The sequence below is a fragment of the Pinus tabuliformis genome, chromosome 2_2 (genome assembly GCF_031772625.1).
Source record: "Pinus tabuliformis cultivar Carrire ecotype Pingquan chromosome 2_2, CPIR1, whole genome shotgun sequence".
Taxonomy (NCBI): domain Eukaryota; kingdom Viridiplantae; phylum Streptophyta; class Pinopsida; order Pinales; family Pinaceae; genus Pinus; species Pinus tabuliformis.
In genome coordinates, this window is record NC_142300.1 from 581,963,718 (window position 1) to 581,988,515 (window position 24,798).

A 24,798-nucleotide genomic window follows, 5' to 3' on the forward strand; every position below is an offset into this window, starting at 1 on the left:
GTGACAGGTGCAAAGGTCTCCTCATAATTGATCCCCTCTATCTGTGAAAAGCCTCGGGCAACAAATCTTTCCTTGTACTTTTCCACACTCCCGTCAGCTGCCTGCTTGACTTTGTAGATCCATCTCGAACCCACCACTGATTTCCCTTCTGGTCTAGGAACAATCTCCCATGCACTGTTTCTGACAATAGAATCATACTCTTCCACCATGGCGTCTACCCATGCGGGATCCTCCACAGCTTCCTCGAAAGAGGATGGCTCAGTCACAACACACTTGCTCATAAGGGCCATGTATCCAGTGTACCGATCAGGTGACTGTCTCTGCCTGCGTTGGGCTGTAGGTGGTCCTACAACTTTCTCTACATCTTGAGCCAGTCGCTCAACTTCTGTCAAGCGCTTTTGCCCTCTGATGGTTGGTGCTGCATGAGTGGTCTCTTCCACTACATGAACCTCGTCCTGTGGATGATCCATGTCCTGAAGCTCATCCTTAGGAACTAATAGCTCCTCATCTGTAGGCAAGTGTAGCTCCCTCTCAAGCGAACACTTCATGGCTTTCTCCTCCTGAAATTTTATATCCCATCGCACAATAGTTTTACCACTGTCTGGCAAATAAACACGATAGTTGTGAGGCGTATCAATGTACCCCACAAATATCCAAACCTCTGCGGTCAACTCCAACTTCTTCCTGGCATCCTTCGTCACATGCATGTAAACGTTAGCACCAAAAATCCTCAAATGAGAAAGATCAAGCTTCTTACCAGAATAAGCCTCCTCGGGTGTACTCATGCCAAGTATCCTATGAGGACAATGGTTCTGCACATAAACTGTTGTATTGCATGCTTCCACCCACAAGTGAAGGGGTAGGCCTTGATCATGCAACATTTCCCGTGCAGCACCCACAATCGTTCTGTTCTTCCGCTCAGCTACCCCGTTCTGCTATGGGTTATGGGAAGCTATGAGCTCTCTTCGAATCCCTTCTGCCTTGCAGAAATCCTTGAACTCGTCCGAGATGTATTCACCACCATTATCGCTCCTAAGAGCCTTCACCTTCTTCCCCGACTCCTTCTCGACCAGTGCTTTGAATTCATAGAAATTTGAATATGTCTCGCTCTTCTTCTGCATGAAGAAGATCCAACACTTACGAGAGAAATCATCAACAAAAATCACATAATACCTGTGTTTTTCTGTCGAAGCAACTAAGAAAGGTCCACACATTTCTGTGTGAATTCTCTCAAGTATCATCGTGGCACGACTATCCTTCTTGTGAAAGGTGGCTTTCACAAACTTCCCCAAGGCACACCCCTTGCACTGATCTGACTGCGCAAGAGTGCCTTTAAGAATCCCTGTAGTGATCTGCTACAGTATCTTCAAGGCTCCATGGTGAAAGTGACCCAATCTCCTGTGCCACAACTCGCCATCATCCCGGCTTACCAATCCTTCTGCCTTGCATGCCATTGCTGCGCATCCATCTACATGTAGCTGATAAAGGTTCCTCACTCAAACCCCTATCTTCCAGGTCTCACCAGTTGTCTTGCTGCGTAGGAAAGCTTTTCCCTCGCTGAAAACAACATCATACCCTTTGTCTTCTAACATCGCCACTGAGATAAGATTCTTCTTCAATCCTGGAACATCATGACTTCCTTCAATACGAAGGGTTTACCAAACTCCCTCTCAAAGGAAATGGTACCGATACCGGTCGCACTGTATCTACCATCATCGCCCATCTCGATGTGCACTCCAAGATCTTTGTCCTCCAGTCAGAAAACAAATCTCTATCTCCCGTCATGTGAAAAGACGCACCACTGTCCAAGAACCACACCAATCCCATCACACTTGAAACCAAGCATGCGATCAATGAAAAATCAAGCTCAAACTGCGAGGCTAGAGCCTCTCCTGCTGCCGATCCAGCAGCCTGCTTGTTCTTCTTCTTCTGCAGACAATTAGTGGCATAGTGTTCGTGCTGGTGACAATGAAAACACTTCACCTTGGACATTTCTTGCTTCTTGCCTTCCGCACCAGACTGAGAAGCTTTCTTGCTCTTCCCTTTCTTTGCTTTGGCAGCCAAAGCACAATTCTCTTCATCAGCTCCCTTTGACGAAGATCCGTCCCTGGTACTCCGCCTGATCTCCTCCTGCACAAGATCTGACCACAGTCTTTCCCATCCTGGCAATTTCTCCTGACCATTGACAAAGTCCTGATAGGAATGCCAACTCTTCGGAAGACCAAGGAGAGCCAAGATCACCAAGTCCTCATCATCGACAGTAACCCCCACACTTCCCAACTCATCTCGACACTGAGTGAACTTCGTGAGATACTTGGGCATACTATCACCCTTCTCGCATTTGATGTTTCTGAGTTTATCTTTGAGCACCAGCTTCCTCTGATCACTCTTGCTTTAGAATAGATTTGTTAAAGCCTTCCACATCAGATATGGAGAAGTCATTCCATGTAGGTGTTGGAAATAATACTGAGAGGGGGGGTGAATCAGTATTATCAAGCAATTTAATAAATCTTCCTTATTTGATCTTTGAATTATTTTTGCATGTCAGTACCATAAAATAATGAGCATGAAAAACAGATAATCACACCAAAGAACACAAGATGTAAGGTGGAAACCCAATGTGGGTGAAAACCACCTGCTGCAATATGTCTCTATCTTCTTTCAATTTAGAAACTTCTTTTACAATGATTTTGTACTGGTGCAGTCCTTTACCAGTACGCAGGCTGCAACCTGTAGAGAGCTACAACTCTCTCTCTTTCTCGTTTTCCAGTCTACTCCTGGAAAGGAGCTACAACCCCCTACTTCTTTTCATAAAGCATCAGATGATCAACAAGTACATAACAGATATAGACCACTACAGATATCAGATCAGCAATAACAGAACCAACCCAGAACACCTTATCAACAGAGAAATTCAATCAACAGAACATCTTAAAACAAAGACGCAGTTTTTCTTTCTGTGGCCTGCGACCAGACGCCGTTAACTTTCTGCTACTCTGCGTCCACACGCAGATATCCTTCTGTTCAGCTGCGTGTCCACGCACTGTTCCTTTGACTGCTCTGCGTTCTGTTGCTTCAGGGACGCACCCAAATATATTATCACAGACGCACCTGAAAACACTATCGCGCCGCGTCCTTCTGCTTCAGAGACGCACCTGAACCTTGATCGCCCTGTGTCCCCACACAAGTCTCTCTCTACTGTGCTGCGTCTCGGCGCACTTGCCTTTTACAGTACCTGCGTCCCGGCGCACTTTCCCTTCACTGAACCTGCGACCCTTTAGATATAAAAGACATGAAGGCTTCAGGACAAACCCAAACAGTCAGATCTACAGATCTGATCATGCGCCATAGAGATCACAGTCCATTAGAAGATTCACCCTCTTAGATCTGGACTAGATCTCACCAAATAAGATATTCAACCCAAGACAATTGCACAATCCAAATGAACTCCTTTGCTTTATATAGGCAAGCTCCTCCCCAAAACATGGAACAATACCACGAGCCGACACCATAGAAACACAAAACCATCGGCTAGATACCACACAAGAAACCCCCACGTGCTTTTCTCTGCCTTGAAATGTGTGCACTGGGTGGACGCACCCCCTGAACGGCTGGCCGGCGTCCCTGGACGCGGGTTCTGCATGGTATACCTGCGGGGACGCACTTTCTGAACCGATTGCCTGCGTCCTTCTTAATTTTCAACAAACTGAGAGCCTTACCACTGGAGTTGCCATCAAGTACAACATCTGTAACATACAGTCATACCAGAAAACATAATGCCAACATTAGGCTAGACACAATGTGATCCTTCACGCCCTCCAACAGAATCCTTTGACATTTTGCAGTCTTCTTTTGCCAAACTTCCGCGTCAGCAGCATCAGTGGGCTTCTGGACATCCGTCTCTATGAACTCCTTCAGCCCGTTATCATCCAATACTGCCTCCATCCTGTCCTTCCATGCAATATAGTTTGAGATGCCCTCAAGAGCATACTCCAATCGCACTCCGCTGAAAGACATTGCTGCGTTGCCACCAAGAAAACACTGCTGCAAATTCGAATTCCACCAGCAACCAACTCACCCGCCTCAGATCTAAGATTCGTGAGAACAAAATATTTCTCGTACAGAGATTGACTGTATGGGCATTCACTGGATATCTCACCTTCCAAAGGAAGGATGAATCCAGAGGCTACCTGGCCCGATTACAGACTCTTCCTGAAGAAATAGAATGTAAACACTTCCTGAATAGTAGATCTGATGATCAACTGCTCCGATACCATGTATAAATTTTGAATAATTTAACACATATTCAATGGAGATTATCCTGATCATGTACTATTTCGGAATACATACACAATACATAAGCTCCTCTACATTGATCATCAATTAGCAGCATCAATAACAATAAAACATCAAGAGCATTCACACATTAACACAGTATGTAACCCGGGAAAGCATCTCGCTAAAAACCCCAACTATCTGTATATTAATGATTGAGACCATGTAACATTACAAAGTACAATGCTTATCACAAGCAATCCAGTACCAGCTCCACCTGTTACACACAATACAGTTAAGATCTGATCTCCAAATCTATTCCACTGCTTGCCTGCCTCCACTGCTCAATACCTACTCCAGAATGAATGAGAATGGATTAACCAAACTTGTATTTACCTCCAAAGAATCACTCACACTGTGAAAGACGTGAGCAGAGGCTATAATACTGGGCAATCACTAGGCAATACTCATTGGCATACTCAATCCCTTGATTGTGCAAATCCTCATGCACAACTATAGTCACAACTGATAGCAATTTGATCCTCTAACACCTGTCCCTGCTGAATTGAACATGCACTGACATGAAACTGAGTTAAATGATGTATTCTATAGTTTCATTATGAGTTAATAATTAGTTTAACAACTCATCATTAGTCTATTTGCAGTTAGACTAATTACAACTAGTTTAACCAAGTCAATTGAACACAACTCCATCAACTCCACAATCAACTCCACCAAACTCAACTGATTGAGTTCTAACTAAAGTCATGCATGCAACAACTCAATTGACTGATAAGAAAAGCGTACTTCCTTCTGATAGCTGCATGGGCCACATCTGTAGCTCATACTGAAGTGCTCCAAGAGAATAAGATCAAGTTTATAGTCCAAATATTATTATGAGACAATAATATTTGACTTTTCTATTTTGGATAGCCAATCTAAAAATAGACTTTGATCACTCCTGTTGTGATCACTCCTGCTGTGATCACTCCTGCTGTGGTCACTCTTGCTGTGATCATCCTTGCTGTGGTCACTCTTGCTGTGATCATCCCTGCTGGGATCCAAAAATAGAACTTGTGCCATAATTTTCCTGTGGGCCCACTTAGTGAAGGCGACTCTTTTCACTAAGCTCCATCATCTTGTTGCAATCTCAATAGATCGATGAAAATTTTCCATACTCTTTCCTTGTTTTAGACATTGTATGCAGAAGGGATTCCAATGTTTCATCTTAGAATCTCATGTATGAGTTTCTTGAAGAAGAATTACCAGCAAAAGATTATTAAAAGTCAACAATAGCTACCATTGAATGGGGTGGCAATAGAAAATCGAAGGCAACAAATTAAGACACTGCCAAATTCTGCTTACACAAAATTTCCATGCACCCAAAGCTTCTCCCCAACACACATATGATTTATTTAAGTGTTAGATAACTTAGACTTCTCATACATGAAATTTGTGACCTCACTGGGAATAATGATTGGTTAATTCAAGCCTCAACATATATAGGGTATGTATCATTTACCTAAACCAAATTTGGTGTATAACTCTCAGTTTCTTGATAGCTTCATGGAAGAGGAATATTAAAGCAAGGGAAAAGTGCTCCCTAGTTTAATTAAGGATAGGAGAAGCGACCCTAACAAGAATAAAGATGATTCGTCCGATCTATATTCCATTCAATCATTATGTCCATTTTTTAATGTCCCAACTATGTTATGTAGGTTGTTTTCCTATCAAAACATCTCAAAGTTCCCTAAGGACTGGGTCACTCTCATCCACCGGGTTGCTAATAGATTTTCATTTAATTGGGCCCAAATTTTATTTAATAATTTAGCCAAGCATATTCTTCATTTTCGCTCCAATAAAACAGTCATTCATAACCCTCCTTTTTATATGTCTACATATATAATGGATCCCATCACTTTCTCTTTATACTTTCCATCTATGGATTGGAAAAGGACACTTGCTGACCCCCTGCCCATTCACATTTACCATAGCATACTGTGGGAGGAGAATTATTTTAATCACTTTTAACACATTCGTCACCTCGTCATCATTCCCATTTACCAAGCCATATTCAATGACAACCTTCCTAGAATGCCTTCATATACTATGGATTGTCTATTGAGAATTGGGAACTGGTTTGTGGAAGAACATTTTACATAAATATTAGGCTTTAGGGAAACAATGGTAAACCACATGTTTTTCCCCTTTATGTTCCACACAAGCTTTTACGTAGAGAAGTTTCCTAATAAAAAATTGGAACAAGGATAACCCTTGAATTAAAGAGAGATTCCAAGAATATTTGGCCCCAATTCCCTTTGTAGATTGGTTTGTTTACCGTTAAAAATTATAGTCATGTTAGAAAGGAATTCCAACCTTTATATGAATTGAAGCTAGCTACTATTCCTACAAAGCTACATGATCCTTCCAAGGTGGTTGAGGATTTAGCTACTAATGCAAATATCAAGAAATGTGTTCATGAATCCAATCATTATGATGAGCTATTTTGTGGAGCTCTTTATTATTTATCTATATGTAATAAGTACAAGTAGTGGTTATGCAACCAACTCACAAAATAGAAGAATAAATAGATCAATGACTTCAGAATTATCCTCTTCAAACAAAACTTAGGCAATTTTAAAAAATACACACCTTTTTCTTGCTTTGTAGGAGATCTATATTGATTCGGTTGTATATCTTAAATTTATGGTCTCCAAGGTATGAAATTTTGACTTATGGTATCTCTCTAAGCATTCTTTCCAATGCCGCAAGTTTGATCAAGATTGGATTCTCCAAGAAATATTTATGCCCAATATCCCACGATGACCTGATTATAGACTGGTTCAGTAGAGAGAATTTGTACTAAGTCCCATGTGTCATTGTTTCTATGTTCATCCTTGAAAATGATACCCAAAAAACTACAGTCCATCTTCTTTATGTCACATTTTACGATATTTGAATAAGATGCTTAGAGAGAAAGTCATGACAATTTTCCCAAGGTCACCTATTTGAGCTTGCAACAACCATACCTTCATCAGATCATATATCCGAAAATAAAATGATACAAGATCTGAAATTCATACAGGAGGTTCACCAATATTGAGGCTCTATTGGGTTTTAATTTCCTCTTCTTACACTTCGTAGAAAAATATTTAGAGCGAAAATTCCATAGTGTCATATTCGAAATAGAAAAACCCTAGAATCCAAAGCTCTTATACCAAATGTTATACGACTAGCTCACAAAATAGAAGGAGAAATAGATCAACGACTTCAAAATTATCCTCTTAGAGGGGGAGAACTCCTTTATATTACACAAATGAACAATTCTTGGATGATACAAATGACAATACATCCTTTCTATATATAGGTGTCTCAGGGGTCACAATATATATTAGGCTTTGGTGAAGCAATGGTAAACCGCATGTTTTACCCTTTAAGTTCCAGACAAGATTTTACATAGAGATTTTTCCTAATAAACAATTGGAACAAGGATAAACCTTGAATTAAAGAGATATTCCAAGAAGCTCTGGACCCAATTCCCTTTGTAGATTGGTCTATTTACCCTTCAAAATTATAGTCATGTTAGAAAGGAACTCCAACCTTTATATGAATTGAAGCTAGATACCATTCCTGCAAAGCCACATGATCCTTCCAAGGTGTTTGAGGATTTAGCTACTAATGAAAATATCAAGAAATATGTTCATGAATCTAATCATTATGATGAGCTATTTTGTGGAGCTCTTTATTATTTATCTATTTGTAATAAGGCCAAGAAGTGGTTATGCAACCAACTCACAAAATAGAAGAATAAATAGATCAACGACTTCAAAAATTAGACTCTTCGAGGGGGAAACCTCCTTTACATTACACAAATGAACAATTCTTGGATGATATAAATGACAAGACCTCCTTTCTATATATAGGAGTCTTAGGGGTCACAATATGATAAGATCCTACATAACAATAATATTGTAAGGGCACACCAACAATAATAATGGTCTTCTATGGGGCACAATAATAACAATATGGGGACTATATGTGCACAATAATACAATAAGGGGGTTGCACTAAAAACAATAAGTGGCTAAAATAGTAGTATAGGGACGTAAAATGCCCCTCCTTCAAAGAAGTGTTTTCCTCATTGCTTGAGTAGTTTTGGGTGCTTCTCTATAAAATTCTCTTCCTCCCATGTAGAATATTTCGTGTGTAAGTTCTTCCACTTGATGAGATACTATGAAATTAATCAATTTCATAGATGTCGAGTCCTTATTTCCATGACTACTTCAAGTTCCAATATGATTTTTCCTTCCTCATCAAGTTCCAGCAATATTGTTTGAACTAGGAGCTTGTCACCTATAACCTTCTTTAAGCATGATACATGGAGAACTAGGTGCACTCGGAGAGATGTAAGAAACTCCAATTTCTATGCCATAGTACTAATATTTTACACTACCTTGTAAGGACCATAATACTTTGGTGATAATTTATTATCCTTCTTAGCTTGCTTGACGAAAGTTTTTTTGTATGGTTGTAGCTGTAAAAATACCCAGTCGCCCACATCAAAACTTCTTTCGCTACAATGTTGATCTGCCTATTGTTTCAATCAATTTTGCGCTAAAGAGAGGTTATCCTTTAAGAGTTGGAGAAATTGTTGTTGATGCTCGATGTGATATTCCACTGCTTGAACCTTAGAATGATTGTCCAAGACTTTTTGGAGATCTAGATAAATAGATGTTTTTGTTGTTTGAACCCTTAGTGAACATAATTGTGGAATTATGCCCTATTGTTCTTTATTTAGAAGTTTTTTCATGCTATTAGAGCTGGTTATCTTTCCTGGTTTCCCTGTAATACCCCTTAATTCAACTTTCTTTCCTTCCCCAAAAAAGTTTAAGAAACATTCTTGAAAATTGTAAGTTATCGTACCCAAAGATTGTGACCATTAGACTGTTAGTAAAACATCAACACCACCCATTGGAATGGAAAGAATTGGACTATTCAATACATATTTTCCCATGGATAGCTTGATATTGTGGCACTTTCCAGAGAAATTTATGGTTCCTACGTTTGCAACCATCACTTGACATTCCGATGCTAGATATAGTAAGCAATTCAATTCCTTAGATATCATACAATGAATAAAATTATGGGTACTACCCGAATCAATCAACACTATTACTTGTTTCTTCTTGACATGCCCTTCTATCTTGAGAGTTTGAGGAGTGGTAATTCATTTCAATGCATTACAAGATATGGTCAGATTCATTTACTCTTTCTTTGGGTTGGTTCCTGGTGTATATCCTCTTCTTTTGACGTTTCTTGTGCATTTTCTTCCTCCTCTTCCCAATCTATGTAAATTAATTTCTGCTTAGAACACTTATGACCTTTAGTGTAATTGATATCACAACTATAACAAAGCCCTTTTTCTCTTTTTTATTCCAATTGTTTTGGTGTCAACCTTGTAGGTAGTGGAAGCTTAGAAGAAACAACACTTCCATATTTATAGTTGTGAGTAATAGGATTCATTATTGCCATAATTTTTCTTTCAATTTTTCTTGCCAACCTGAATTCCTTGTACAATGAATCAGGTTCCTAAAGGCGAACCTCATGTTGGATGTTAACCTTTAAATTCCCTATGAAGACATCAATCCTATGCTCCTTTGAAATATCATTTACCCTTATATTCAAGTTTTGGAAGTCCTCAATGTCTCCACCATTGACCGCTTTTGTTTGAGATTTATTGATTGGCTAAAGACGGTTTTTATCTTTATATCCTCATAATGTTCCATCATTTACTCTGTAAAATTGACTAGGTGACAAGTTTTTTATGAGAACAAAACCATATGTACCATAAAAATTGATTGGGTTCTAAATATAGAGATGCAATGTGTACCTTTTGTGAGGGTTGCACATCATGTAGATCAAAATATTGATCCATTTGTACTACCCAAGTTACCGAATCCTTACCATCAAAATTCCTCATATCTGTATTTGAAATGTGATGGTTCTTAAACCCTGCATTGGAGTCTCTAAAATTGTAATTGATACTCCTTTTTTCTTCATCATGATTTTCATGAATTTCCCTGTCACCACTAGGATGCCTTTCTTCTAGCAACTTTGCCAAGCCTTCCTTCAACCCTTCTATCTTGACATTCATCATTGCTTCCATGTATAATTTAAAACCATCACTCAAAACTTCCATGTCCCTTTTTATACCATCTATCTTAACATTCATCATGGTTTCCAATTCATTTTTTGTTACTTTTTGCAAGAGTGAAATTTGTTGCACTTGGTCTCACATTTTTGATATATCATGTTGCATTTCTTCCTCTTCTTCATGTGTCATAGTAGATCTTTCAGGTTTCTTACTAAGTGTTTCTATTTTCTTTCTTTTGTTCATCAATTAATGATATTTATTCTTCACTATTCCCTTTGAGTCACATCAAACTAATTTTTCAGACAAAACTTATGCAAATTTTAAAAAATACACACCTTTTTCTTACTTTGTAGGAGCTCGATATTGAATATATTGTATATCTTAAATTTCCAATATCGAAGGTTTGAAATTTCATCTTGTCATATCCCTATGAGTATTCTTTCCAACCCCACAAGTCTAATTGAGATTGGATTCTCCAAGAAGGAGTTATGCGCAATCTCCCACGATGACCTGATTATAGACACGTTCAGTAAAGCAAACCTGTATGAAGTGCCACGTGTCACTGTTTTGATGTTCAATGCTAAAAGCATACCCAAAAAACTAAATTTTGTCCTCTTTTTGTCACATTTTACGATATTTGAATACGATGCTTAGAGAGAAGGTTATGACCATTTTCCCAAGGTTGATATGGAATTCTAGAGCTTGCAAAAACCCTACCTTCCTCGGATCTTATCTCTAGAAAGACAGCGGTACAAGATACGAAATTCATATAGGAGGTTCACCAATATTTCGACTCCACTGGGTTTTAATTTCCACTTCTGAAGCTTCATAGAAAATATTTAGAGCAAAAATGCCATGGTGTCAAGTTTGAAGCAGAAAAACCCTAGAATTGAACGTTGTGAGACCAAATGTTATGCAACCAGCTCACAAAATAGAAGGAGAAATAGATCAACGACTTAAAAATTAGCCTCTTCAAGGGGAAAAATCCTTTACATTACACAAATGAAAAATTCTTGGATGATACAAATGACAAGACCATCTTTCTATATATAGGAGTCTCAAGGGTCACAATATATTGAGAGCCTACATAACAATAATATTGTAAGGGCACAACAATAATAATAGGTGGATTCTATGGGGCACAATAATAAAAATATGGGGACTACATGGGCACAAAAAACAATAAGGGGGTTTCACTAATAACAATAAGGGGCTACACTAGTAGTATAGGGACCTGCCAACAGTTGTTTCCGAACAACTATCAACATTTCTTGATCTTCAGGGACACCAGAAGGTCCACATTACCTTTACACTTGCTTAAGCTAACAAATGGAGATGGTATATCATAAAAAGTTTATAGTTCTACTTCACAATAGATCACTCTCATATTACCACTCTTATTCAAGTTTCTTTTGTCAATTCCCGAGAACCAACTACTTTGGAGAATCCATTGGTTAATGATATCATCAAAGATTGGAAAAAAATTGTAGAAATTACTTTAATGTTAGTTTAACCTAGGAAAGAAAAAAAAAAGGCTTGAAACAAATTATTCCAACATCGTTGGACAATATTCGATGGAGGTCTCTCCTAATTCTTCAAAGACTGCTCTTACACAACCAGGTGTCATTTCTAAAACATCTATTAGCTCTCGACCTAGTTTGGAGAAAATTCCAACATCTCCTACAACTGCAATTCAGTTGAGCATTGAGGAAATTCCTCCAATAGAGGTATCTTACAGTCCTTAGCATAAGGCAATTTTGAAGAAGAGAAGGAAGAAAAGGAAGGTTGTTGATACACAGGTCTCAACAAGAAGCACTTCTTTATAGCCACCCTAATTGGAAGTAGTTTGGAAGGAACATCAGGAACTCCTGATGAAGAGCTTGAGGAATTAACTCAGTATGGAAGAGTTTATGCTTCTACCACTGTAGATAAAACATCCCAAGTTTGAGAATTTATTAATGAAAAAGATGAAAAAATTCAAGATCTAGAACAAGAATCTTCACAGTTCCAAGCACAATTGCAGGCATAGATAACCTTGGTTAGACGTCAATATGAGTATGATATTAAGCATAGAAATGATAGGATAAATGAGCTACAAGAGAAGATTAAGAAAAACTAGGAAGGTGCTTTAGACCTTGTCAAATTCAAAAAATAAATTAATGAATTAAATCAACAATTTCAACACCAACAAAAACTCCTCCACAATAAGTTAAGCATGATACAAGCTCAAGAAAATTTGGTTAATTATTTTGTTGATGAAATTATTGATATTGAAAGAAAATATGATGAAAATGAGAGTAAATTAAATATGCTTTTGTAATGGAAATAAGACCCTAAAACATTTTATCCAAACTTTCCCATAATTATTGAAATGCAAAAGTCTACAACACTCCACACTTGGAAGGATAAGATACACTTGGTTAGAATATTGGTGAATGATGTTGAAAGGATTTCTAATTCAATTATTCAATTTATCACCCAGTGAATCAAGGAAGATTTTTTTTTATCAAGTGATGAAGAGGAGATTCTCTGAGAGGTGAATATATTAAAAGAGAATTGGAAAATAATCAGACAGAGTTTAGAAAAAAGATTGTGCAGTTTTCAAAGGTAGATTTTGAATTGACCTGGGAATTTCCTTTAAGAGTTGGAGAAATTGTTGTTGATGCTCGATGTGATCTTCCACTGCTTGAACCTTAGAATGATTGTCCAAGACTTTTTGGAGATCTGGAAAAATATATGTTTTTGTTGTTTGAACCCCTAGTGAACATAATTGTGGAATTACGCCCTATTGTTCTTTCTTTAGGAGTTTTTTCATGATATTAGAGCTGGTTATCTTTCTTGGGTTCCCTGTGATACCCCTTAATTCAACATTCTTTCCTTCCCCCAAAAAAAGAAAGAAATGTTCTTGAAAATTGTAAGTTCTCATACCCAAAGATTGTGACCATTGGACTATTAGTACAACATCAACACCACCCATTGGAATGGAAAGTATTGGACTATTCAATAAATATTATCCCATGGATAGCTTGATATTATGGCACTTTCCAGAGAAATTTATGGTTCCTCCGTTTGCAACCATCACTTGACAGTCTAGTGCTGGATATAGGAAGCAATTCGATTCCTTGGATATCATACAATGAATAAAATTATACATACTACCTGAATCAATCAACACTATTACATGTTTCTTCTTGATATGCCCTTCTATCTTGAGAGTTTGAGGAGTGGTAATTCATTTCAATGCATTACAAGATATGGTCAAATTCATTTATTATTTCTTTGGGTTGGTTCCTGGTGTATATCCTATTCTTTTGACTTTTCTTGTGCCTTTTCTTCCTCCTCTTCCCAATCTATGTAAATTAATTTATTCTTAGAACACTTATGACCTTTAGCGTATTTTCTATCACATTGTAACAAAGCCCCTTTTCTCTTTTTTATTCCAATTATTGTGGTTTCAACCTTGTAGGTAGTGCAAGGTTAGGAGAAACAACACTTCCATATTTATAGTTGTGAGTGATAGGATTCATTATTGCCATAATTTTTCTTTCAATTTTTCTTGCCAACCTAAATTCCTTATCCAATGAATCAAGTTTCGAAAGGTGAACCTCATGTTGGATGTTATCCTTTAAATTCCCTATGAAGACATCAATCCTATGCTCCTTTGGAATATCATTTACCCTTATATTCAGGTTTTGGAAGTCCTCAATGTCTCCACCATTAACCCCTTTTGTTTGAGATTTATCAATTGGCTAAAGAAGGTTTTTATCTTTGTATCCTCATAATGTTCCATCATTTACTCTGTAAAAATTTACTAGGTGACAAGTGTTTTATGAGAAAAAATCCATATGTACCATACAGACTGATTGGGGTTCTAAATAAAAAGATGCAATGTGTACCTTTTGTGAGGGTTGCACATCATGTAGATCAAAATATTGATCCATTTGTACTACCCAAGTTACCGAATCCTTACCATCAAAATTCCTCATATCTATCTTTGAAATGTGGTGGTTTTTAAACCCCACATTGGAGTCAATAAAATCGTAATTGATACTCCTTTTGCCAAAGCTTCCTTCAACCCTTCTATCTTTACATTCATCATTGCTTCCATGTCTACTTTTAAACCATCACTCAAAACTTCCATGTCCCTTTTTATACCATCTATCTTAACATTCATCATGGTTTCCAATTCATTTTTTGTTACTTTTTGCAAGAGCGAAATTTGTTGCACTTGGTCTCGCAATTTTGATATATCATATTGCATTTCTTCCTCTTCTTCATGTGTCATAGTAGATATTTTACGTTTCTTACTAAGTGTTTCTATTTTCTTTCTTCTGCTCATCAATTAATGATATTTATGCTTCACTATTCCCTTTGAATCACTTCAAACTAATTTTTCAAACAAAACTTATGCAAAATTTAAAAAATACACACCTTTTTATTGCTTTGTAGGAGCTCGATATTGAATCTATTATATATCTTAAACTTCAAATATCCAAGGTCTGAAATTTCATCTTGTCGTATACCTATGAGTATTCTTTCCAACCCCACAAGTCTGATTGAGATTGGATTCTCCAAGAAAGAGTTATGCCGAATGTCCCACAATGACCTGATTATAGACTGGTTCAGTAGAGCAAACTTGTACGAAGTGCCACGTGTCATTGTTTTGACTTTCAACGCTGAAAACGTACCCAACAAACTAAATTTTTCCTCTTTTTGTCACATATTATGATATTTGAATACGATTCTTAGAGAGAAAGTTATGACCGTTTTCCCAAGGTTGCATGTTTGATATGGAATTCTAGAGCTTGCAAAAACCCTACCTTCCTCGGATCTTATCTCCAAAAATACAGTGGTACAAGATATGAAATTCGTATAGGAGGTTCACCAATATTGCAACTCCACTGGGTTTTAATTTCCACTTCTTAAGCTTCGTATAATATATTTACAGCGAAAATGCCATGGTGTCATGTTTGAAGCAATGAAACCCTAGAATCGAAAGTTGTGATACCAAATGTTATGCAACCATCTCACAAAATAGAAGGAGAAATAGATCAACGACTTAAAAATTAGCCTCTTCGAAGGGGAAAACTCCTTTACATTACAAAAATGAAAAATTCTTGGATGATACAAATGACAAGACCACCTTAATATATATAGGAGTCTCAGGGCTCACAATATAATGAGAGCCTACATAACAATACTATTGTAAGGGCACAAACATTAATAATAGGTGGATTCTATGGGGCACAATAAGAAAAATATGGGGACTACATGGGCATAACAATACAATAAGGGGGTTTCACTAATAACAATAAGGGGCCACACTAGTAGTATAGGGACCTACCAACAGTTGTTTCCAAACAACTATCTACATTTCTTAATCTTCAGGGACACCAGAAGGTCCACATTACCTTTACACTTGCTTAAGCTACCAAATGGAGATGGTATATCATAAAAAGTTTCTAGTTCTACTTCACAATATATCACTCTCATATTACCACTCTTATTCAAGTTTCTTCTATCGATTCCCGAGAACCAACTACTTTGGAGAATCCATTGGTTAATGATATCATCAAATATTGGAAAAAATTTGTAGAAATTAATTTAATGTTAGTTTAACCTAGGAAAGAAGAAACAAGGCTTGAACTTCCAACATCGTTAGACAATAGTCAATGGTCGTCTCTCCTAATTCTTCAAAGACTACTCTTACACAACCAGGTGTCATTTCTAAAACACATATTAGTTCTCGACCTAGTTTGGAGAAAATTCAAACATCTCCTATAACTGCAATTCAGTTGAGCATTGAGGAAATTCCTCCAATAGAGGTATTTTACAGTCCTTAGCATAAGGCAATTCTGAATAAGAGTAGAAAGAAAAGGAAGGTTGTTGATACACAAGTCCTAACAACAAGCACTTCTTTGTAGCCATCCTAGCTGGAAGTAGTTTGGAAATGAACATCGGAAACTCCTAATGAAGAGCTTGAGGAATTAACTCAATATGAAAGAGTTTATGCTTCTACCACTGTAGATAAAACATCCCAAGTTAGAAAATTTATTAAGGAAAAAGATGAAAAAATTCAAGAGTTGGAACAAGAATCTTCATAGTTCCAAGCACAATTGGAGGCATAAATAACCTTGGTTAGAGGTTAAGATGAGTATGGGATTAAGCATAGAAATGATAGGATAAATGAGCTACAAGAGAAAATTAAGAAAAACTAGGAAGGTGCTTTAGACCTTGTCAAATTCAAAAAATAAGTTAATGAATTAAATCAACAACTTCAACACCAGCAACAACTCCTCTACAATAAGTTAAGCACGATACAAGCTCAAGAAAAGTTTGTTTATTCTTTTGTTGATGAAGTTATTGATCTTGAATCCAATATGATGAAAATGAGAGTAAATTAAATGAGCTTCTATAATGGAAATAAGACCCTAAAACATTTTATCCAAACTTGCCCATAATTATTGAAATGCAAAAGTCTACAACACTCCACACTTGGAAGGATAAGATACACTTGGTTAGAATATTGGTGAATGATGTTGAAAGGATTTCTAATTCAATTATTCAATTTATCACCCAATCACTCAAGGAAGATTTTTTTTATCAAGTGATGAAGAGGAGATTCTCTGAGAGGTGATTATATTAAAAGAGAATTGGAAAATAATCAGACAAAGTTTAGAAAAAAGATTGTGTAGTTGTCAAAGGTAGATTTTGAATTGACCTGGGAATTTCTAGTTAAGCCATATGGTTACCTTCAAGTAACCAAGGTTATTATAGAACAAGCAACTCAACTACTACCATCTTTGAAAGCTCAATTATTCAATTGTCGAATGAACATAAGGCCTCTTCCCCCCCCGAGCTTGTGCCTCTTCTAGAAGTTTATCGACATTGAAAATTTCCTACTGACTCCTTGTCTGTAGTTTTTCTTCCGAGTTAAACATGTTATTTTAAATTGTAACTAATATCTATTTTATTCCAATTTGTTTTCTTTAGTTGAGAGAATATGAGACTTGTAACTGCTCTCTTTTTTGTTTTGAAAAACTATTTAAAGGACTCTGGAGCTTAGGCTTAGGGTTTCAGAAATTTTGCAAGAAAATCTTTGTTACACTTTTCTACTCTGCCATTTCTTTAATATAATATTTGAACCACTTATTGATTCCATATCTATGAGGAGTAAAGCAAAATCAATAATTTGATTAACATTGTTTTCTTTCAATTTATAATTGGAATCTCATCTTATGCTTTATTGCTTATGCTTATGATTAATTGATTAAGATATTGTCATTTTTGATATATTGCTATTTCTCTATTATGCTTTATTGCTTATGCTTATGATTAATTGATTAAGATATTGTCATTTTTGATATATTGCTATTTCTCTATTACAAGTGTAAGAGGAATGAAATTGTATCTAAATGTTTCATGAAATTAATTCAATTAACTATTTAATTGAATTACTTCATCATCAGATTGTTTTGATTAACCATATATGTTATAAATCTATATTTCCAAGTATATGTTACCTTTCCTTTTTACATACAAATATCAACACATGAGTTAGTTAGTATTTATTATATAATTTATTTTAGATTTATATTTATTATTTATCGATCCATGTTTGTCCTTTCCTTATAACTTTTATACCTTTCAAGTCTCTATCTATTGGAGCATTTTTTGTTTGGGTAACTCGACCCAATTCAAAACCAGTGGAAAGCATCAGCCCAAACAGAAAAGAGTTTGATTTGGGGTTATGACCGGGTGGTCTCCCAAATGTTGATGAGGTCACTTTGGCCATAAATAGGGTTTCATGTCTGATATCAAAAAATAGCTTGGTGGCATAAGTTTGCACAACGGCTTGACATAACCAAGGAGTGTCCCCCAACTATGGAGTGGAATGAGTCAGCGTGAAAGCAAGTTGGATTGAGTGAGGAATGGTGGAATGATTGAACACCTGAATAGCATGTCGTTGTGAATGAACTGAGGGAGTGCGTGGGTAAAAGCCAACATAAGTAGAGCAAGCCACATGGAAAATTTTAGGGGCTAATATTCGTAGGTGGGCTAATTTTCAATGTTTTTTTCAAAAATATGATTTTTCAAATTCCATTTTTTTCTAAAAATGATTTGCCCAAATTTTAGTATAAAATCATTTGCCTTAAAAATCGCAAAAAATTATAGACTATAAAAATCATTGGAAATTTGAATATTCTACAAAAAATTCATCAAAATTTTTCTAATTTTTGTATTACTCGCTAGTAAGATTCACAAAGGTTTATAAATTGTAAGATAATTTTCCATCCTCAGAATTTAATGGGCATGATGTGGGTGAACTGCATAAGGGAGGATCTAACCGAATAGAAGTGTGAGGGGCTGCAACCATAAAGGAGATGCATCATGTCACATATAAGTAAGAAACAAGTTCCAATTGAATGGAGGATGGAACAAACAGAAACAAGAAGAGGTACTAGCACAAGAGGTAGCGAAGGTTTGCAACAATGGAAGAACGAGGCAGGAAAGAAGAATAGAGATAAGACGAGGAAGAGAACTTGATGAGGTCTACGCTAGCATAGAAGAATCAAGCAAAGCAAGTGTTGAACTGATGGGTTGCCGTGATATGGTGGAGACGACTTGACTTATCATTCAGATCGGGTGGTGAAGCTTAGCAAGTGTAATATTTTTTTCCTGGCCTTGTTTGTTCTACACAGGGCTAGCCTTTATCTCGGGACCCTTATGTAAATATTTTTACACTGGCTAATAAAAGAAGAATTCGAGAGGGTTGTTCCATAAACGTGTGCATTGTGATGGTAATGAAGTTATTGTGAAGTCTTTATATATGTTGTGTAAGATTGTTTAATTGAAGTATTGTGACAACAAATTTTATTTGAAGAGTTATGAGATTCGATTAAATAATATTAATTGTTGAGAATCACAATTGTCATTAGATCAAAATTTGCAAGTTTTAGTCAAAGGTCGCATCACCATAGATAAGGCTCCACAAGAGGTGGTTAGTCTAGGTCGTGAAGCACATGCGAAGTGTTGGTTTATCCAATGTCCAACAACCTGTAGTGTTAATCAATGATCACATCGCTAGAAACAAAGATCCAGAAGAGGTGGTTATTCCATGTCACGAAACACACAAGAAACATTGGTTTATCCAATGTCTAACTATGATACAAAAATTATATAAGTAGACTTGTTGTGACACTTAATCTAGGTGGAGTAACATTGTATTACTCTAAATAGTTACAAAACACATCAGTACCACATGCTCGAGAAATCATGGTGTGACCAAAAGACACCTTGTAACCATGCACAACCCCTTAAACTAAAACCGATAAAGACTAAAGTGCCCACAAAACTTGTTTTATGGGCTAACCATTCTTCACAAATACAACTATGTAAACCAACAATGAACTTGTTGAAACTTAAACCACCCATTTTCACTTTTTCCCATAAAACGCTTTTAGCAATTTCAGCTAAATGGAGTTTATAGAATGGCAATTGATAGAGTCAAAACTCTATATAAAATGAAATTGCACCGTGCAAAGAGTTTTTTCAATCACGATAGTTGATGTCATTTCCTCTACCAAGATAAGTGCTATGGAGAAGCGTGAGTGTTGGAACTTGGATTCATGGTGAACATAATTTCTGAGATAACAATAAATTTGGTATTCATGGAAAATATGTGGATTATATTAATGAAGAAGGATATAAATGTGGAGAAATTGTTTGCACGGGTAAAAGTGGTAAAAAATATTCAAAAAAATTAGCAGTAGAAGTGTTTGAATTATGATTTTGATGATGGAAATAAATTGGACACCCTTAAAACCTCTGGAACACCCAAAATCGTGACCTCTAGAACACCCAAAATCTTGACGTTTAACAATGGTAAACTAAATTTACAAAAATCCCTACAAATTTTATAAAAATCTTGCAAAAACTTTTATAATTTTCTTGACCATATTAGTTAAACTGTAAACTAAATTTACAAACATTCTCACTGATTTTATAAAAATCTTACAAAATTTTCTATAATTTTCGAGGGGAAAAAACAGTCTGTTTAGATTATATGAATGAGTATAATTTTCGGGGAAAAAAAAGTCTGTTTAGACCATATAAATGACTATGGGTGCCTCTAAACTAAACAAATGAGCGAAAAGCAATGGCATTCAGGTACCTTTTTCTGGATGAAATCATTGGCCGTGGGTCAAATTAATGTCAGAGGTTGTTGGCATGTCATGTATGATAAGGAATCCTATGTTAACAAAATCCAAATTTGATAACTGTAGGAAATTATGTCGGCCAGTAGGCTGAAATAGCCTAAAGAGCACGACAGGCAGGCGACGCATATCTCGTGCCTTTGCTGGCATGCAGTTAACGGAGCGCTGAAATAAAAACTGTAAGAATCCAAGGCCAACATCAACACACTTAAAAAACTATTATAAAGACAAGTGAATAAAAAATGAGATCATGTGGTTTTGAACGATCCTGCGTAGCATGTTGTGTGTTGTGCTTGTAAGTTGTGCCCCTTAATGGTAAAATAACGTGTCTCGATGTGAAGAGGCCGGTACAAAGCTCTAGGGGCATTGATAGTTGATATATGGGTTGTTATTTTGCGTGTAGTTATTAAATATTATATAGTAAGTTAATGTTTTGTTTAATTTTTCTTTCAGATTATTGATATTATTTATTGAAAATTATATTATCTTCGATTTACAAATAAAATAGAAAAGTAGTGAATTAAGGAAGTAAAGTAGTTTCTTATATATATTTTTTAAATCACAAAGGTTGATATTATGATTAAGATTATTTGGAAAATTACATAAAAGATTATTGGGACACGTTTAGAATTTTAATCTAAGTTTGATTGAGTAGTAAAATCAATAGATTGCTAAAATACATTTTAAAGATGCTATTGTCATCTCTGAGACATATTTTAGCAATCTGTTGATCTTGCTCCTCAGCCTTGTCTTGATGATGAACTTAGATTGAGGTTTGAAAGGCGTCGACCAATAATCCTTCATGTGATTTTCTTGAAGAGCTTAATCATTATATCATGAATCACAGAAGCATCCAATCTAAGAAATATTGATAATATTTACTTTAATATTAAGATAGTTAAATTTTCATGTATTTTTTCATTCTAGGGAGAATAGTTCATGGGAGGAAGGAAAATTAAACCAACTAGCTACTACATGAAGTATTGTCCTTTGATATTATTACTTATAAATTTGAAAATAAGATAAATTATATTTAAAAAATAATTAATTAATTTTTTATTATTTTCAATTTTTTGAAATTTTAAAAATTAATTAATTAAAATTATATTCTATTTTTTTTTTTTTTGTAATTTTCTATTAAATCATTTTTAATTTTTTTTGGACTACATTAACCTATAAGATTATGTATATGGGGAAATGTAAAAAGGTTTGTCAAAATTTACATTCAATATATTTGTAATAAAAACAATATATCCACTTGTGGGTTTAATGGTTTACAATTTGAGTGGGCTTAATGGTTAAGAGTATCTGTTTCCTCTTAAGAAGTTACAGGGTCAAAACCAAAACGATAGAGTATGTATGACTTAGTAGTCAAATAACTCTCACTGTTGATGAGTAGAATATGTATGACTTAATAGTCAAATAGTTATAAAAATTGATCCCATGTCTTATAGACAAGAAAATCTCACCATTTTAGTGTCTAACTTACCCTTAATCTTAAAATTAAATAATAATAATAATAAAAAAAAAATATATACTCCCTAATAATCACACCAATATATTTAAGTGAAATATGTGCAAATCCCAAATGGAATCCATTCACATGATGGCAGCTACATCTCGATCTGGCGGTCTCGAACCCATATCTTAGTTACATATTTCGGGTTTAACCTGTCTGGGAACAAACTGAAGAACAAATATATTAGGTAGCCTATGCAAATTCCCGGTTACATGTATTAGGTCAATTATTTAAATGGCAACGTCAATAAGTGTAGTCGGTCATGACGAAGAAATAATGTTGGAATGTTTTGGAGTTGAGCCGAACCCATGCCTCTTTTGTAATGCAGACTCTGTAACGCTAATATCACCTTGAGTTTTTCTGTATATGTCTGTCTTTATTTGACCTCGCCCATTTATGTATATATCGATTAGATTCTATATATGTCAGATATAAAAATACTTAGCATAAAAATACCCTAATACTTAGCATAAATAGTTTTCCAAATCTGAATTACAGTTGTTGTGTAATTTGTAAGGCCACATATCAGAGTCTTTGTTGTCAAACATGGAGTTCAATATTCTGGGCTCACGGTAACTCCCCCTCACCCCCCCTCAGGGGTTAAATTTGACGGGTCCCCTGCCCATCACTGAAATTTTTTTTGACTGTTTTATTTTTAAACTGTTTTAATATTTTTTTTATCAGTTTTATATGATAATTTCAAATTATATTCACTCATCAACTGGGTCTAGAGTTAAAGATAAATATAGACTAGTTGATAAATAATAAAACTTCCAATATTACTAAATATATTCCTAACTTAGTAGTTGGTAAATAAAAAAGTTTCCAATCTTACTAAATATATTCTTAATTTTAAACTTTTGACTTAATATAAAAAAAAATATTATCAAATTAACCCACCTCTTGTGCTTTAAAAATAGTAAAAAGAAAAAAAACTCTTATTCAGAAAATTAAAAAGCAATTGAGAAGTCTGAAAGCTGCAAGTGAGAAGTCTGAAAGCTTGGAAATTAGAGACATGAACTACCATGAACAACATTCACATACAAAGTCAAGAGTTAACCACAACCTGGGATAGGCCAGCGTTAATCCACAACAGTAAATTTTCTCTTTCCGTTAAGAACTGTTTTGCCGATATACCACAACAGTAAATTTTCTCTTTCAGTTAGAACTATTTTGCCGATATATAGTAACTTGCAGGTTCCGAAAGAAACGTCTTTGACTTGGCAAGTGTTTTTATGGATATTCATTTATTATTGAATTGACAAATCATTAGAATGTTCTCTTCTTTCAAATAGAAGAAGTTTATGTTTGGCAATGGGTATTATAATTAACTGTTTAAAATATAGTGTTCATATATCATCCCTAGAGTCATGAGAATCTTGAGGTGGTCAAAAGAGAGATCTTTGTTAACATAGCCATGTAAATCTTAGAAGTCATGCTCATCCATAATTATTTCATTGTTTTTCATAATTATTTCATTGTTTTTCATTTAAATTGAAATTGGGTATTGGCAGCCATGGAAATTGTAATTGCAACTAGCTGTAAATCGTATTCAGTTCGGGTCCGGAGACACGTACATGATGCTTTGTGTTCTATAATTGATTATAACACCCTCAGGCTGTGACAGATTTGTGCATCCAATTCTATCTATAAACTTTGACTATTCCATATATATCTAATTTCTACATAGTTTATATGCTTGACTATTCCATAGATATCCATTTGACTACATGTGTAAGATAGAGATAAAGATGATTGACAAATATATGAATGGCTTGCCAAGTACACTGAGCGATGATCAAATTAATTCATTTATGGGTTGTCTAGGATGACGTTGATGATCAAATTAATTCATTTATGGGTGGCTGTGTTCTCAAGGATGACATTGAGCATGTGGGGCTATATAGACTTATCAGACATATGCCGAGAGAGGTTTTGGAGTCTTTTTCTGTGAATACACTGTAAAAACTTGAAGACTAACTTGAAATGGTGGCAAGTAGGGTACTGAAGAAGATGTTTGTATGGAATAACAGATTGAGGCTATGACACAAAAACTTGAAGAATCGAAAGAAGACTAAAACATAATCAGGGTTTTTCACAAAAGAAAAATGACATATAATCTATATATGTTCTCTGATTGTTGTGGATCACTGGCAGAGACAATCATCCATTTTGTCAATTAGAAGACAAAAGTCCTATTTACGTGACATCTTCGGCCCCTGCATTTCGTGTGCAACTAGGTCAACCACACTAGCATGAAACAAACAATCGATAACTTGATCTAAAGTTGGAGATCGGGTATGACTCAAACATCAAAACCTAGGTGTAATACAAATGTTGGTTTTATTATGACAACTTACTTCGTTTTTCAACGGGTTAGAAATGTCCCGAGTTTTTAATTGAGTGGGTTCGATGACATGAGAACTAGAGAAGGTTGACAAGTCCATGTCACTATTTTCAAAACCAGTTTGGCTTTTGTAGTCGATCTTCTTGACCTATGGAATTTATGTATATAAAGAACTTGAATACAAAGAAATTTTACTTGTGGAAAAAAAAATTGCATAGCTCTGCTATATCATATTAATAGGATAATGCAAAACTAAAAATAATATCGCTGAAACTGAAATAAAACA

At 35.6% G+C, this 24,798-nt stretch overlaps 1 pseudogene; it reads left to right on the plus strand.

Moving 5' to 3' along the window:
- Nucleotides 1–23,895: 23,895 nt before the first annotated feature.
- Nucleotides 23,896–24,488, plus strand: LOC149194010 (uncharacterized; annotated as a pseudogene).
- The last annotated feature ends 310 nt before the right edge of the window (nt 24,489–24,798 follow it).